This window comes from Heterocephalus glaber, unplaced genomic scaffold, assembly GCF_053883595.1.
Source record: "Heterocephalus glaber isolate CG9 unplaced genomic scaffold, H.glaber_assembly_v1.0 deba00001446, whole genome shotgun sequence".
Lineage (NCBI taxonomy): Eukaryota > Metazoa > Chordata > Mammalia > Rodentia > Bathyergidae > Heterocephalus > Heterocephalus glaber.
Window position 1 is genome coordinate 7,553,720 of NW_028258298.1, and position 16,092 is coordinate 7,569,811.

The window sequence follows — 16,092 nt, forward strand, 5'->3', positions numbered from 1 at the left end:
CAACAGGAGTAGACCTAGGTAAGGAAGAGTCAGGAAACAGTCCTGCGCTGCTGTCAGATACATGTGATGCTTTTGGAAGGACTATTCACGGTCTTCTACATGGGCATGCTGGGACAAGTCATGGGCAACTCTGGGCATGGGTGGATAGAACTGCCCTATGGCTGCTCTAGGCTGTGGCATTCTGTGCATACCTATCAAGTTTATAATTGCAGTGGTACCTCGGTTTATGAACTTAATTTGTTTTACGACTTGGGGGCAGAGGGCTGCATTTGTGTTTGTGTAGAAAAGATGGCCATGGTTGTGTTTGTAACCTGATGGCGAGTTTGCAAACAGAAGCAAAATTTTGCTGAACACTTTTGTTTGCTAATCGAATTGTTTGCAAACAGAAGCATTCTTAAACTAAGATAGAGTAATATCTCCATTCACGAACACTTCTCTACTATATTTTTTTCAATCTCTGTAATTCCTAACTGAACTGTAAATTCCACAACAGCAGGTATTGACTCAAAAGGACTATTGACCTTTTGATGCTGCATTCTCAGTACTTATAGTAGTTGTTCAACAAGTAGTATTGAATGAATTAGTGAAGGGATGTACTGTTGATCTCCCTCCCTTTTCTGCCTCTGCAGGTTATATAATTACAGTGATAGTTTTGTTGAGATGCATACATTGGGTAAAATCTTGCTGAGCATGGTGGCGAGGGCCTGTAATCCTAGCACACAGGAGCCTGAAGCAGGAGGACAGCAGCAAGTTCAAGGCCACTCTGGGTAGTCTCCATAGTGAGTTCAAGGCCAGCATCGCTATAAAGCAAGACCCTGTTCAAAAAATAAATAAGTTGGGTGATATCCTGATTAAAACTTGGATCCGTCTAAGCTCTTTCCCTGAAAGAAGAAATGTGGCGGGCTTTTCCTCTGGAAGGAATTGCTGCCTTTGAAGTTGTGCCTGAGAGACCTGAAGAGAACCTTGTCCTCTCTTGTACCAGAGAAAACAATCCTCTCCAGGGGTTCTTGTTTTCCTATGCGCCAAAATTGGATATTTTGTGTAGCAGACACTCAGGAAATGCTTGCTGAAATGACTTGTTAATGTGCCATATGAGAAAACAAAAGGCAAGACATTTCAGATTTTTCTGAAATAGAGTAAGAAATTTAGGTAAAGATCACAAGAATGAAGGATTCTTCACAAGTACACATTTAGATATGGGAAGTAGCCTTACCTTTGTTTTATGTATGGGGATCCTGAGAGTTTTTGGGCAAATGCCTTACATGCCTGAGATCATGAGCTATCATTTGAAGACCCAAGACTTTCATCAACTCTGAACTCCTCTCTCACTTGGCATTTCCACTTTTAAACGATGGAGAAGGTGAACACATTTGGTTTTTGCATGGAAAAAAGCAGATTGAAGGTGATAAAGGCGGCTAGATAAAGAACCTCAAGTGTGCACCTAATTAGCCTTGATTTCCCTCAGCTTTGAAGTTCCCTTCAAGGCTTCAAGCATTTGCTTTATTCATGCACACACAGTTCTGTAACTCCAGACAATGCCCCAGCTACAAGCACACACATCTATAATTTCTACAGACAGCTTTGATGGATATTTGTGAGACCACATGTTCCCCCATTCATGCTTTTTCTTTCTTCTAAATATTTATAAAGGTTCACAAGCAGAAATAAAAGTCCTTCAGATTCAGAGCCAACTAAAAATAACCCTTCTATTCCTTGCCAGGCAATCTGGCATCAATCAAGGCCATCGGAAAGATGCTAGGAGGATGAGCCGATAACCTTTTATCCAGTTTTTTGGTCATCCCTCTGCTATTAATAAGTTAGTAAGATTGACAGCTTGGGATGTGACCCAGATGTTTTTGGATCCTGCTGCTGAAGATAGCTGCTGCTTCTTCAGAGAGTCTCTGTAAAAATATGTCCAGAAAGTGAGAGGGTTTTGAACTAGCTAATGGCCAGAGAACTTGGGATGTTGGATGAAGGGAAGAGGGGGTGGAATCCACTGAATGAGCTCTCTGCATGAGCAGCACCCCCACTCCTTGGGTTTAGAGTTAGCTCTAGGCTATGTTTGTGGGGCGTTGTTGACTAGTCCAGCTGATAACTCCTGTATCTGCTTACTGAGCCCAGTTGAGGGGGCTAAGCAGAAGGGCAGGTAGAGAAGGGTACAAACACAGATAGACAAGAGAATCAGTAAAGAGGACTTCTGAAACATGAGGGAACATAAGTGAGGCTTTGGAATAGTAACTTAAGCTATATATATATATATATATATATATGTATATATTAAATTTTATTTCTCTATTTTTATTAGTACATGTTTATAGTACATAGTGATTACATTCATCATGGAAAGATGGCACATATAATGACACATCTTAATTTCTTTTACTTCTTTCATCCCCCCACCTAGATTTTTTGATACAGGGTTTTGCTATGTAGTTCAAGGTGACTTTGAATTCACTATGTAGCCCAGATTGGCTTCTAACTTGAGGTGACTATCCTGCCTCAGCCTCCTGAGTGCTAGGATTGTAGGTGTATGCCATTACACCTGGCCCTGCTTTCTTCTCTTGGTCCTCTTCCTATTAATATATTTGGATAAATTAATATAATCCAATTTTAGGAGGCCCTTCTAAGGCCCACAGACATGCAGAAAAGAAATGGGCAACTGAATTACTGTGAATTCATTAGTGGCTCCAGGGAAGAGTTCCTCAGGAGGGGGGAAGCCCCAAAACCTGGCTGATTCCTTCTGCCACTTTCCTGTACCCCTCTGTTCAACTTTGTCTGAATGACTTTTTCTTGGATTGCATTGTTCAAGCTGTGATATGAATGACTCCTCTGGACAGGGTGAAATATTCAAGGAAATAGAAAGTGTAATAATCTGATGAAGTCCCTGGAAATTATTTGGTCAAATAAGTCAACCATAAAATGAACTTGGACCAAGGGAGGTGGAAGGAAATAAAGTCTGAGCCAATTTTACATCATTTAAATGGACCTCACCAGAGGACTTGTGACTGCAGGCTGCATGTCGATGATTTACTATGGGAGTGTGAATTGAAAGAGTAGTTGGAGAAAAGGGTTATGGTTGAAGTTTTCCTATAGTAGAGAATCTCCTTTAGCCTCTACATTTAAATACAATTACTCTCCCCCATCTATGGTTTTATTTTCTTTGATTTCAGTTGCCCATGATCAACCATAGTCTAAAAATATCAAATGGAAAATTCCAGAAAACAATTTATAATTTTTAAATAACTTATATCACAACATGTTGTTGAAGTCGTTCTATTTTACTATCATTGTTGTTAATCTCTTACTGTGGCTAATATATAAACTGAATTTTGTTACAAGTGTGTTAAGAACAGGAAAAATATATATATATCTCTACAGTTCCAGGCATCTTAGAATGCTTTCCCTATGGATAAAGGAGAGCCAGTCTCTTCAGTCTCTTGGTAATTTTAGGAGACTATGTGGTCATAGTAAACTCAAGGGTACAGTGGAAAGAGGAATGAGGAATGGGCTGGGACTCAGGACACTAACGCTTCAGTGCCATCGACTCCTTGTCAACTGGTCCCATGATTTTTGTGAGGTTACTTTACATCTCTGAATCTCAGTTTCCCATAGGGCAGGGTGATTCCTCTATGTGATTTATGAGGCTTTTTCAGCTTAAGATTCTATGCATCTGAGCTTCCTACCCTTTCCTCCCCTGGCACTGTTGATAATTTAGTTGGGGGGGAGGCCATGGAATTCCTACCTTGAATCTAGAAGTGGATCTGTCCACTGGTTTGGCTAGTGTCACACATCTCCCTCAAAGAGAGGGTGAGGTTGTATCCATTGGGTGGAGGGAATGAGGTAGTGGGGACCATTCACCCCAACTACAGGGAAGAGTATTACATCCTGGACATTGTCTATAATTACCTGTGTCTGACGATAGATAATAAAAAGCAAGACAAGCAGACAGGGCACTCCAACATTGCCTGTCCTAAGAGGACAACTTAACTCCAAGGCCCTTAATGCCCCTGGTGAGGAGCTTTGGTTTAAGAAACTTGCAAGTACCAGTCTGGGAGTCAAGTTTTACTTCTATTCTTAGAGTCTCTTAAGTCAGAATCATCTGTCTTAGGAAGGAAGAGTTCCAAATGAAACCAAGGCTTTGTAAACACTCCAAGATTTGAAATAATTTTCTTAACTTTCATTCTCCAAAATTTGAGATAATTTCCTTAGCTCAACTTCTTAAATTTATGCTCAATTAAAAGGAGGTATTAAGTAGCTGAGAAAGTGGGAAGGTATGGAGAACAAGCTCCAAATCAGATAAAAGGAAATAGCCTTGGAGGGCTATGTTGCTTTTCATATTCTGTAGGTGCAAATAATATAGTTCATGCTTTATGCAGGCTGCAGATATTTTTGATTAGCAATTAATCACAAGCAAGCCTTTGTTTTTTCTAAAACAGTTTTAAGTGTCTCCGAAATTTTAGCTGTAACATTAGTTCCACCACGGATTTAGGAGACTCCAATGACTTCAGGTTGAGATGTGTCCTACTTACTCATTCCCACAGGTATCATACCTATCAGAACTCCTCCTCAGCCTTGTGGAGTCACATTCAAGGAGGATATTGATAAAGCAAATTTCTGACACAATGTCCATGCTTAGGTCTGCTTCTCAGTAGTTGCGGGGCCTGTCTTCAATTTCTTCATCTGCAAAGTGAGGTGTTGCACTGGAGAATAATTTTATTTTTCTCATCATTGATATCTAATGTTGTTTCTCATTCCCAGGCTCTGGATCCTTGGACAGTGTCTGACATCTGTGTCACAGGCCCTGGCCACTCAGAACTTCAGTGATCACCTTTGCAGGAAATGCCTGCCTCAGACAAAGACTTCAAGGTGTGAGCAAGCACCTCCCTTCCTTGCCTCCCCTGTTTCTCAGAGAGCTTCCTCTCCCATAATTCAGGTTTCACAGCAACATTTCTCATAGTTCTTTAATGATGACTGCAAAATTATACAAGGAAAAATTATTCTTCCCCTAAAGAACTTGCATTTGCCTAGAACAAATGATAGCCTGGAGGTCAAATCTACCCCAACTTTTTAAAAAAATAAGCAATGATTGCTGGAAAAAGCCACAAGCATACTTTATTTATAATCTATGGTGCTTTGTAGCTAGAGTGGCAGAGATAAGTAATTGGCAGGGACTAAAAGACCCGCAAAGTCTAAAATATTTACTGTCTGAACTTTTTGGCAAAAAGTGTGTCAAGAAAAATAGTTTATTAGAGATTATAGAAGTCTTTTAGTCCTGCTCCCAGTCTACCCTTCATTGAGGCCTTAGTGAATCCTTCCAGACTTAGAGCTCATACCTCCTCAAAGCATTTAATACTTCATGCCTAATTCAAGCGTTGAGGGTGCTTGTTTCCACTGGACTCATGTATTTTTCTTTTTACCTCTTGCACGTTGGTAACTGGCCTGACCTCTGCAACCAGAGGAAATAAGCTTGGTCCTTCTTTAAATTGGTTTTATCAGTTGTTCAGATATTGAATCTTTCTCATAGAAAACTCAGTGCCTAATCACCTCTGATACTTAGTCTTGCCTGTGGTTTGCCTGGGTTTGAGTCACTGAGGTCAGGGTGCTAACTCTCATAGTTCTCTGAAAACTAAAAGATCAGCAGGGCAACTTGAGAGAGGCAGACAAAGGTACCAGTATTGTTCCTTTCAGTGAGAGTTAGAGAATTAGGTCTGGAGTATCATCTGCAGGAAAGGGAAATAATGATGTTTATGTCAGAATCATGAAACTCAGGCATGAATGGAAAGGTTCTGCTGACCAAAGACCAGGGCTTAGAACTCAGGAAAATCAGAGGCAAGATAGAAAAACAAGGCAGAAACTGTGGTGTGAAGAACTGATGGAAACCTGGTTGTTGCCAAGACCACTGTTCAACTGAGAGATGTTGTAAACGGGTGATCATCTGGAGCACTTGGCTTGCATTCCAATCCCACCTCTATTCCTCCCAGGGCAGGTTAATGAATGCCTGTATTTCTCCACTTTGAAAGCGACACTGTATTACCCATCTCTTAGAGTTGTCCTGAAGATTAACTCAGTTAATGCATGGAAGCACTCTGAGCCATGCCAAGGAAAGCCAGCACGAGTTTTTACATCTTTGATGATATATCAGGGACCTCTTGTCTCTTTTTATATTTCCTGGTACCTTACAAATAATTACAGATGACACAGATTTTAAAGCCACAAATCCAGGGTCCAAATTAAATTATGTTTTGAGTAACTGAACTTTGACCTTCAACTTCTTCTCTGCCCATTAGAAAAATCACTTCTCATACAAGTTTAGGATTAAAACTCACTCTTTCAGTCTCTTTCCTATCGTCTTTCTTCTTTTCTTCTCGGTGGAGAAACCTAATTTTAGGGGAGAGGATAAGTTGTTTTGATCTTGAGAATAGTGTCTTTCCCTGGTTTCTCTTGAGATGTACAAACTCCAGGGGCCTGTTGACAGCTTCCACTCTGATGAGCCGTCTTGAGTTCCATGCTTTACCACCCTGCTTGTGCCACTGCTATTTGGGTGAGAATGAGTGGTTGCTCTCCATGCTTTCCCACACTGCACTCAATTATGGAAGTCTGTCCTCCAGCCCCTTCATCAGCATTCAACCATGGCTACACTGGAGCTCATGGTAATCATGGGCTACTTTTTGAGTCTTGACATTTCCATGCTATAACATTGGGAGCTAAGTAATTCCTCCTTCTGCTCTTCCTGTACTGTTACAGATGGATTTTGAGTTTCTTCTGGAAGTTCTTAATCTCTCCTTGGATATTGTTGCCAAAGGTTGAGATACGTTTCATACAATGACAAGAATTTTGAAATTCCATTCACATTCCCATGATCTTCCTACATGTGGTCAGACTGTTGTCTTCTTTGGGGCAGGAAAGTGTTTTTGGGTAGTAATACTTTCTACTCCATACTTCTCCCTCCAAAGCATTGGTTTGTGTGCTTGAAAGACTTGACTCAATATTTTTATATTAAAAGTAGTTTTTAAAATTAAATTAATATTTTAAAAAATTTAGTTTTTATTAGTACATATTTCCAGTACATGATTACCTTTCTTGTGGGGAGTTGGTACATTAGATAATACATTTTAATTCCTTTTTGTTCCCTGCCCCTCCAATCCCTCCCTGCTTCTTCCAACTCTTGCTTCCATTCTCATTTGCAAAAGCACTATTTTCATTATTTTCCCTCTCAATTCTTTTTTCCCATCTCCTTTCCCTCTTCTTCCTCCCCCTCCCTCCATGAAATTGGTTTTAAGTACAGATTTTCAAATTCAATACCTTTAATTTGACTCTTGATTTTCAACTGAATCATCTGCTGCCATAGGGTAAAAAGAAAAGAAAATTATTACAGATCATAGAATGGTAATAAAGAGAATGGAATTTGAAGAAGAATAATGGCAATAAGAGAGAACAATGGGAATTGACTCTAGTTAATAGCTCAATGTTCTGTCCAGGTATATATTCAGATATTTTCATGCCTTCCACTGTGGATCGAGTCACTGGAAAGAATAGAGGAGAAAAATAATCTTCACAAACAAATCTGCAGTGGGAAAAATAAAGACGCTTGAAATAAATTTAAACAGGAACAGATACATGACTAACAATCTATATCATCTTTATTGTATCCATTGGTTTTCACTCCAGAAACATTTATTACTTGGACTTCCACTAAATTATATGAAGATAAAAGGAAGAGACAGTTAGAATATTTTTTTGAGAATTTTGTTTGTTCAGAAGATGAATGGCTTTCACTGCTGTAAATACTTTAGGAAGGGAATAGACAAGAGATTCTTAATTATGCCCAATTTCCCTCCCTCCTTCTTTCCATCTCTCCCCCTTCCTCCCTCCTTTCCTTTCCCCTTTTCACTCCTTCTTTTATCTTTCCTTATTAAATAGCATATGGTTGAGTGCCTATTTTTTGATCTTTTCTTATCATTTCCCTATATTCAAACAAGACTGTATTCAAATTGTCAGACTGTCCAGAGATTTAAAGGAAGACAGATCTTAAAGTGTATCATCAGATACACAAAATATGTTAATGGAAGACAAATATTTTGCTATATTCCTATATTCCATATTGGTGGTTCTGAAAATGAAAAAAGTGCAATGTACACCAAAATAGATGTACACTAAAGTGATATGGGGCCATCTCACAATGTTACCGACTGTTATGTAACTAATTCCACTTTACATAACTTCTTCATGTCTCAGTATTACTTCTCAGTATTGATATAAACTATTCTGACTTTTGTGTAAACATAGGTTTCTGTTGTTTTCTTGTTTGTTCTCATGCAAGCAACATCTGTGTCTTAAAGAGCAGTGCAAATTCTACCTTTCTCTTTCTTTTTCCCTTAGACTCATTGGCAATCAAATGATGTCAGTTTCTTCATGCATTCCTGAAACCTATGATCATGCTACTTTCTGATCACAAGACCAGATCATCTTCCTACGGCTGAGCTGTAGACTTTCATTCATTCAACATACAGCTGCCCAACACTTAAGGTATGCAAGTGATATGAAGGGATCAAACGAAATGTAAAGATGAGCGATAACTAATTCTTGTCCTCAAATTTCTTTCAAATCTAATAAAGAGAAACAGTCATAAAAACAACTAAGTTAAAGCAAAGGAAATACCAATTAAAGTTGCAAACAAGCTTCTAGGAAAATCCGCTTGGAAACAACGGGAACATGTTATGGACTGGATAAGGGTGGAGATTATACCTAAATCCAATATTTATAGTTTGGGGCCAAGGACAACCCTTATTATGCCTGAAACAATGTGACATGTGACTGTTTGAAATGTTATGGTGAGGACATAGGGCCAGTAATCTTTTCTTGTAAAGGTCAGGTTTGAAGGCTGTATGAGTCTTTGTATTAAATATTCAATTCTGCTGCTACAATATGAAAATAGTGATAGATGTTACATAAATGAATGAATGTGGCCATGTTTCAATTAATGTCTATTTATTAAATAAACCCCTTGGCTCTAGTTTGCCAACTGAAAAGTTGAAATCACTGTATCTTTTTTTTTTTGAAGTGATTGTATCATTTTTTATTTCTCCAGGAAATGAGTAAATTCTTGTTGTTTTTCACAGAATTATTTTTAGATATGTAACATATACCAGTGTCACAGAAATAAAAAGATCATGAGAAACAATTATGAACAATTGCATACCAACTGATTGGTTAACATAGAAAAATGAATAAATTGCTAGAAACAGACAACCTGTTAAAACTGAATCAAGAAGTGGACAGCCAAACAGACCAGTAGCAGGCAAGGCAACAACAAAGAAAATCCACAGACCAGAGAACTTCACTGGTGAATTCCACCAACCAAGTACCAGATTTTAAAATACTTTTCCAAAGGATAAAGGAAAACACTTGTAAGTCCCTTTATGAAGCTAATATCAAAGCCAGACAAAGATACTATAAAAAAAGAAAATTACAGGCTTCTATGTCTGATGAACATGGATGTAAAAGTCTTCAACAAAACATTAGCAAACTGGGGCCAGGGATTTAGCTCAGTGGTTTTGCCACCTGCTGAGCAAGCACAAGGACCAGAGTTCGATCTCTGGTACCAAAAAAAAAAAAAAAAAAAAAAAAAAATTAGCAAGCTGAATTCAATAACACATTAAAGAATCCTACATAGTCATCAAGAAGAGTTTGTTCTAGGATGCAAGGATGTTTCAATATGCACATATCAATGTATATATTGACAGCACATTAATAAAATAATGATCTCTTTTTTAAAAATTAATTTTATTGGTACATTTCATTGGTATATTTTAGGTGTACAGTTCACTTACATTTATCATTGGGTGTTTGTACCTATACATGATATATCTTGGTTCTTATTTTTTCCCCCATTACCTGTGCACCCTTCACCCCCTCTGCCCTTACCTATTAACATAGATTTCATTTCCATTTTTTTTCTTTGCTCATAGTTTTTCCTTTCCCTCTTTTCCTTTCCCCTTACCCTCCCTTCACTCCTTCATCTTTGGACCTTTTTTCCTATTTCAAATTATCAATTATTTATTTTAATCATTGTAACCCTTGTTTACACTATCAGTTTCTCACACTAGTGAAACTATTTGGTATTTACAGGTGTGTCCTATTTTTTTCACTTAAGAGTATGGCCTTGATATGCATCCATTTAGCTATAAATGACTCTAGTTTTTCATTCTTTATGGCTGAGTAGTACTCCATTTTATGAAAAAAACCACACTTTCTTTATCCAGTTTCCAGTTGATGGGCACTTGGGCTGCTTCCAAGCTTTAGCTATTACAAACTGTGCCACTATGAACATGGGTGCACATATATCACTATGGTATGATTCTTTTCATTCCTTTGGGAAGATGCCCAGCAGGGGAATAGCTGGGTCAAATGGGACCTCTAGTCCTAGTTCTTTGAGGTATCTCCATACTGACTTCCACAGTGGTTGCACCAGTATGCACTCCCACCAACAATGGAGAAGGGTTCCTTTCTCCCCACAACCCCACCAGCATTTGTTATTCGTTGATTTCTTGATAGCAGTCATTCTTTCTGGGGTGAGGTGGAATCTCAATGTTGTTTTCATCTGCATCTCTTAAATGACCAGTGATGTTGAACATTATTTCATATATTTGTTTGCTGCTTTTACTTCTTTGTCTGAGAAATGTCTGTTTATTTCAGATGCCCATTTTTGAATTGGGTCTTTGAATTTGGGGGGTCTGATTTTTTTCAATTCTTTCTTTATTCTAGATAATAGTCCTTTGTCTGAGGTACAGCTGCTAAAAATTTTTTCCCATGTTGTATGTTGTCTGTTAGCTCTGTTGGTGGTTTCTTTTGCAGTGCAGAAGCTTTTTAATAAGATGAGATCCCAGATGCTGATCCTTTCTGCTACTTCATGTGCTGCTGAGGTTTTGTTCATGAAGTCTTTTCCTATGCCAATGTCTTCAAGAGTTCTACCTAAGTAATCTTCCAGCAAGTTTAGTGTTTCTGTTTTAATATTTATATCTTTCATCCATTTCGATATTAGTTTAGTGCATGGTGATAGGTATGGGTCTAGTTTTAATCTTTGGCAGGTTGAGATCCAGTTTTTCCAACACCATTTATTAAATAGGCTATCTTTCCTCCAATGATGGTGGTTGGCTCCTTTGTCAAAGATGAGGTGGCTGAGCATGTCTGGAGTTGTTTCTGCATCTTCTAATGTATTCCACTGATCCTCAGGTCTGTTCCTTTGTGAGTACCATGCTGATTTTATCACAGTAGCTTTGTAGTATAGTTTCAAGTTGGGGATTGTGATACCCCCAGCCATGTCTCTGTTGCTTAGAATTGCTTTAGCTATTCTAGGTCTCTTCTGGTTCCAAATGAATTTTTGGACTGTTTTCTCTAGTTCTGTGAAGTATATTGTTGGAATTTCAATTGTCATTGCATTGAATCTATTTTGGAAGTATGGCCATTTCCACTATATTGGTTGTTCCTACCCAGGAGCAAGGGATGTCTTTCCATTTTCTTGTATCCTCTTTGATCTCTTTTTTTCAGAGTGCTGTAGTTTTCAGTGTAGATGTCTTTTGCTTCCTTTGTTAGATTGATTCCTAGACATTTCATTTTTTTTAATGCTATCATAAATGGAATTGTTTCCCTAATTTCTCTCTCAGTGAGTCTGTTATTTGTGTACAAGAAGGCTATTGTTTTTTGAGTGTTGACCTTGTATCCAGCTAGTCTACTGAATCTGTCAATTAAGTCTAGAAGTCTTCTGGTGGAGTTTTTTGAGTCTTCTATGTAAAGTATCATATTGTCAGCAAATAATGACAGTTTAACTTCTTCTTTTCTTATCTTTATACCTTTTATTTCTTTCTCTTTTCTAATTGCTGTGGCTAATGTTTCCAGAACTATATTGAACAGGAGTGGTGAGAGTGGGCATCCTTGTCTTGTTCCTGATTGTAGCTTGAAAGTTTTCAGTTTTTGACCATTTAGTATGAAGTTGGCGGTTGGTTTTCATAAATAGCCTTAATCAGGTTGAGATAAAGACTTTCTATTCCAATTTTCTGTAGGGTTTTTATCATGATTTAGTGCTGGATTTTGTCGAATGCTTTTTCTGCATCTATTGAGATGATCATATGGTTTTTGTCCTTGACTGTGTTAATATAGTGTATTACATTTATTGATTTATGAATGTTGAACCATGCTTGCATCCCTGTGTTAAATCAAACTTGGTCAGGGTGCATGATCTTCTTGATGACCCTCTGTAATCTGTTTTCCAGTATCTTGTTAGGGTTTTTTGCATCTATGTTCATTAGGGAGATTGGCCTGTAGTTCTCTTTTTTGGGTTGGGTCTTTCCCTGGTTTTGGAATCAAAGTAACACTTGCTTCCAGGGATGAATTTGGAAGTATTGCTTCCCTTTCAATTTCCCTGATGAGTTTAAAGAGTAATGGCATTAGTTCTTCTTTAAATGTCTTGTAAAATTCAGCATTGAAGCCATCCAGACCTGGGCTTTTCTTTGTTGGTAAATATTTTATTACATTTTCAATTTCACTCATTGTAATTGGGGTGTTTAGAATTTCTATATCTTCTTCATTTAACTTTGGCAATTCGTATGTATCTAGGAATCTGCCCACTTCTTCTGTGTTTTCCATTTTATTGGAGTAGAGGTTCTTGAAGTTGGTATTGATGATCCTCTGGATTTCTGTTGGATCTGTTGTGACTGCACCTTTTTTATTCTTAATTGCTTGTATTTGTGGCTTTTTTTTCCTTTTTTTTGATAAGATTGGCTAAAGGTTTATTGATTTTATTTTTTCTTTCAAAAAACCAACTCTTTGATTCATTCATTTTTTTTGGATTGTTCTCTTGGTCTCCACTGCATTGATTTCTGCCCTAATCTTTATAATTTCCTCTCTTGTATGAGCTTTGGATTTGTTATGCTCTTCTTTTTCTAGGAGCTTGAGGTTTTGCATTAGGTTATTTATCTGAGTTTTCTCTGTTTTCCTAATATGGGCATTCACTGCTATGAATTTCCCAACTAGAACTGCTTTCGCTGTGTCCCATAGATTCCTGTATGTTCTACTGACATTTTCATTTACTTGTAGAAACTGTGTAATTTCTTCTTTAATTACTTCTGTGACCCATTGTTTGTTCAAGAGGGTGTTACTCAGTTTCCATGTGTTTGTTGGGGTTTTGCAGTTTCTTATGTTATTGATCTCCAATTTTATTGCACTATGGTCTGATAATATACAGGGGGTAACTTCAATTCTTTTACATTTACTTAGACATGTCCTAGGAGCTAGCATGTGGTCTATTCTGGAGAATGACCCATGTGCAGCTGAAAAGAATGTGTATTCCGATTTTGTGGGGTGTAACACTCTCTAAACATCTATTAAGTCCATTTGTTCAATAGCTTGGTTCAGTTCTAGAATTTCCTTGTTAACTTTTTGTCTAGATGATCTGTCTATTTGTGATAATGGGGTATTGAGGTCCCTCACTACAACTGTGTTGGTGTTTATTTGGTTTTTCATATCTATTAATATTTATTTTGTATAGTTGGGGGCATTTGCGTTTGGTGCATATATATTTAGGATTGTCATCTCTTCCTCTTGGATTGTTCCCTTCACAAGGATGTAGTGACCATCTTTGTCTCTCTTAATTAGTTTTGGTTTGAAATCTACTTTGTCTGCAAATAAGATTGCTACCCCTGCTTTCTTCTGGGTTCCTCTGGCATGGAGAATTGTTTTCCATCCTTTTACTTTCAGTCTATGAGTTTCTTTTTGAGTTAGGTGTGTTTCTTGTATACAGCATATTGTTGCATTTTTCTCTTTAATCCATCCTGCCAGTCTATTTCTTTTGATTGGTGAATTGAGGCCATTAACATTGATGGTTATAATTGTTAGATATTGATTTATCCTTGCATGATGTTTTACTTTTGTTGTCTCTTTTATTTCTTATTTTTTCCCCCTTTCCCTTTAGTGTCTTACCTTGCCTGGTGGCTTCCATCTGTTGGGCCTCATGGAGTTGTGGCCTTCATTGCTTTTTTTCTAGGATATTGTTTAGAATTGCTTGTTGTGCTGGTTTGATGTTCATGAAATTTCTCCGGTGTTCTTTGTGGTGGAAGTATCTAATTTCCTCATCGATTTTGAAAGATACTTTTGCAGGATACAGCAGCCTAGGTTGGAAGTTATTTTCTTTTAGGGCTTGAAATACTTCACTCCAGGCTCTCCTTGCCTTGATTTGAGAGTTTGTGTTGAGAAGTCTGCTGTGATTCTGATGGGCTTTCCTTTGTAGGTGATTTGTTTCTTTTCTCTAACTACTTGTAGGACTTTGTTTTTCTGTTGGGTTTCTGGGATCTTGACTATTATATGTCTAGATGTAGATTTTTTTTTTTTATCATGGCTAGTTGGAGTTCTATATGCCTCACTTATCTGTATGTCCAATTCTCTACCTCTGTCTGGGAAGTTTTCCACTATTACTTCTGTGAACATTTTTTTTATGTCAATTGTGCTTTCTCCTGTTTTTTCATGGACTCCTACCAGTCTTATGTTATTCTCCTTCACACTGTCTAGCAGTTGTTGGATTGATTTCTCGTGGTCCCTTACTATTTTTAAGAAATTTCTATTTTCATGTTCTCTAACCACGATTCTGTCTTCTATATCTGATATTCTATCTTCAGATTCCCTTAATCTGCTGTGAATACTTTCAATGGAGTTTTTGATCTCCTGAATATCTGTCTGAATCTGTTTCATGGATTCCATTTCTTTCTTATGTTGGGTGATCATAGTTTCCATTTATTTCTTATGCTGGGTATTCATGGCTTCCAGCATGTTTCTGAGCTCATCTATTTTTTTATCTGTTTCTGTTCTAGACCCTCTAATCATGTCTTTCACTCTGCTCTCCATCTCTGTAGATATCTGGGAGATTATTTCTGCTTTGAATTTTTCTAGAGCTTCATTCATCTGTTTTGTTACTTCCTGTGCTATCAGTTCAGGTTATCCAGGTGGTTGATTATGAGACTTTTCCATCTCATTTCCCCCAGGATTTACCCTTGGTGGGGTGGAAGTCTGAGTTTGTGCCTTACTTAAATGTCTTCTCATTTTTGTTTTTGGTACTGTCCTTGGTTTAACTCCCGGGTTCATAGTTTGAAATTGCTTATTGTAGGTATCTTTGTTGCTTGTAATTAGAACCCTTATGGAATGATTGCTTCTCAGAGGTGTCTTCCAGATATAGCTGGTCTTTAAGTTTTGAGTCTCTAATGACTCTAAGGCTATCTCATTTTCCTTATACTAGGAAGGTTCATTGACTAGATCAATAACAACACCTTAGCCCAAGTGATACAATCAGCAACACCATTGCATCAAGTACATCTTTGAAAATGACATTTTGTGGTAGTTATTAATCTATCACCTTTAGCTGTGTGAATTAAATCAAGATCGAGGACCAACCCAACATATAGTGAATAAACTCTTCAATATAACAACTTTAGCCTTTGGGATGGAGAGTTAGAAGGGGTTGGGGAGGGAGGGACAGATGGGAAGAAGGATAGGGGAAGGTTAGCAGTGTGGCCAGAGGACACAGGTGAGAAGGACAAAGAGAATAATAGGAAAATAAAGAACTCCAAATGAGGACCAAAACAGGGAGAAAAAGGGAAGATGAACAATGTGGGAGAGCAAGAGAGTGAGTGTAAGAGAGAAAGGAAAGAGAAAAGAAAGAAGAAAAGAAAAGAAAAAAAGGAGAGAAAAACAAATAATTGCAAAGGGTAGGAAAAAAATTAAAGATAAGAGGAGCAAAAGAAAAGAAAAGAGAAAAAAAACAAACCAATAACACTAATTTTGGGAATAAAAAAACCCAATGAAGATGAAGGGCCTCTTTCAGGGTATGTCTCTGCTGTCACAATAGACAATGTGGGTAGCAGTGTGCAGATATAAGTCAATGAGTCTCAGCAAGCTAGTCTCAGACTCATGAGATTCAGGCAGATTTCTGTCTGCAAGTCCCAAGTTGAGCTCTCTGTCCTCCTGTAGGGTAGAACTCTGCAGAGTTGTATTGTAGGTTCCAGCTGCCCTTCCCCTGAAGATAGACCTGGTCCTGATGGGAGGTGAAGA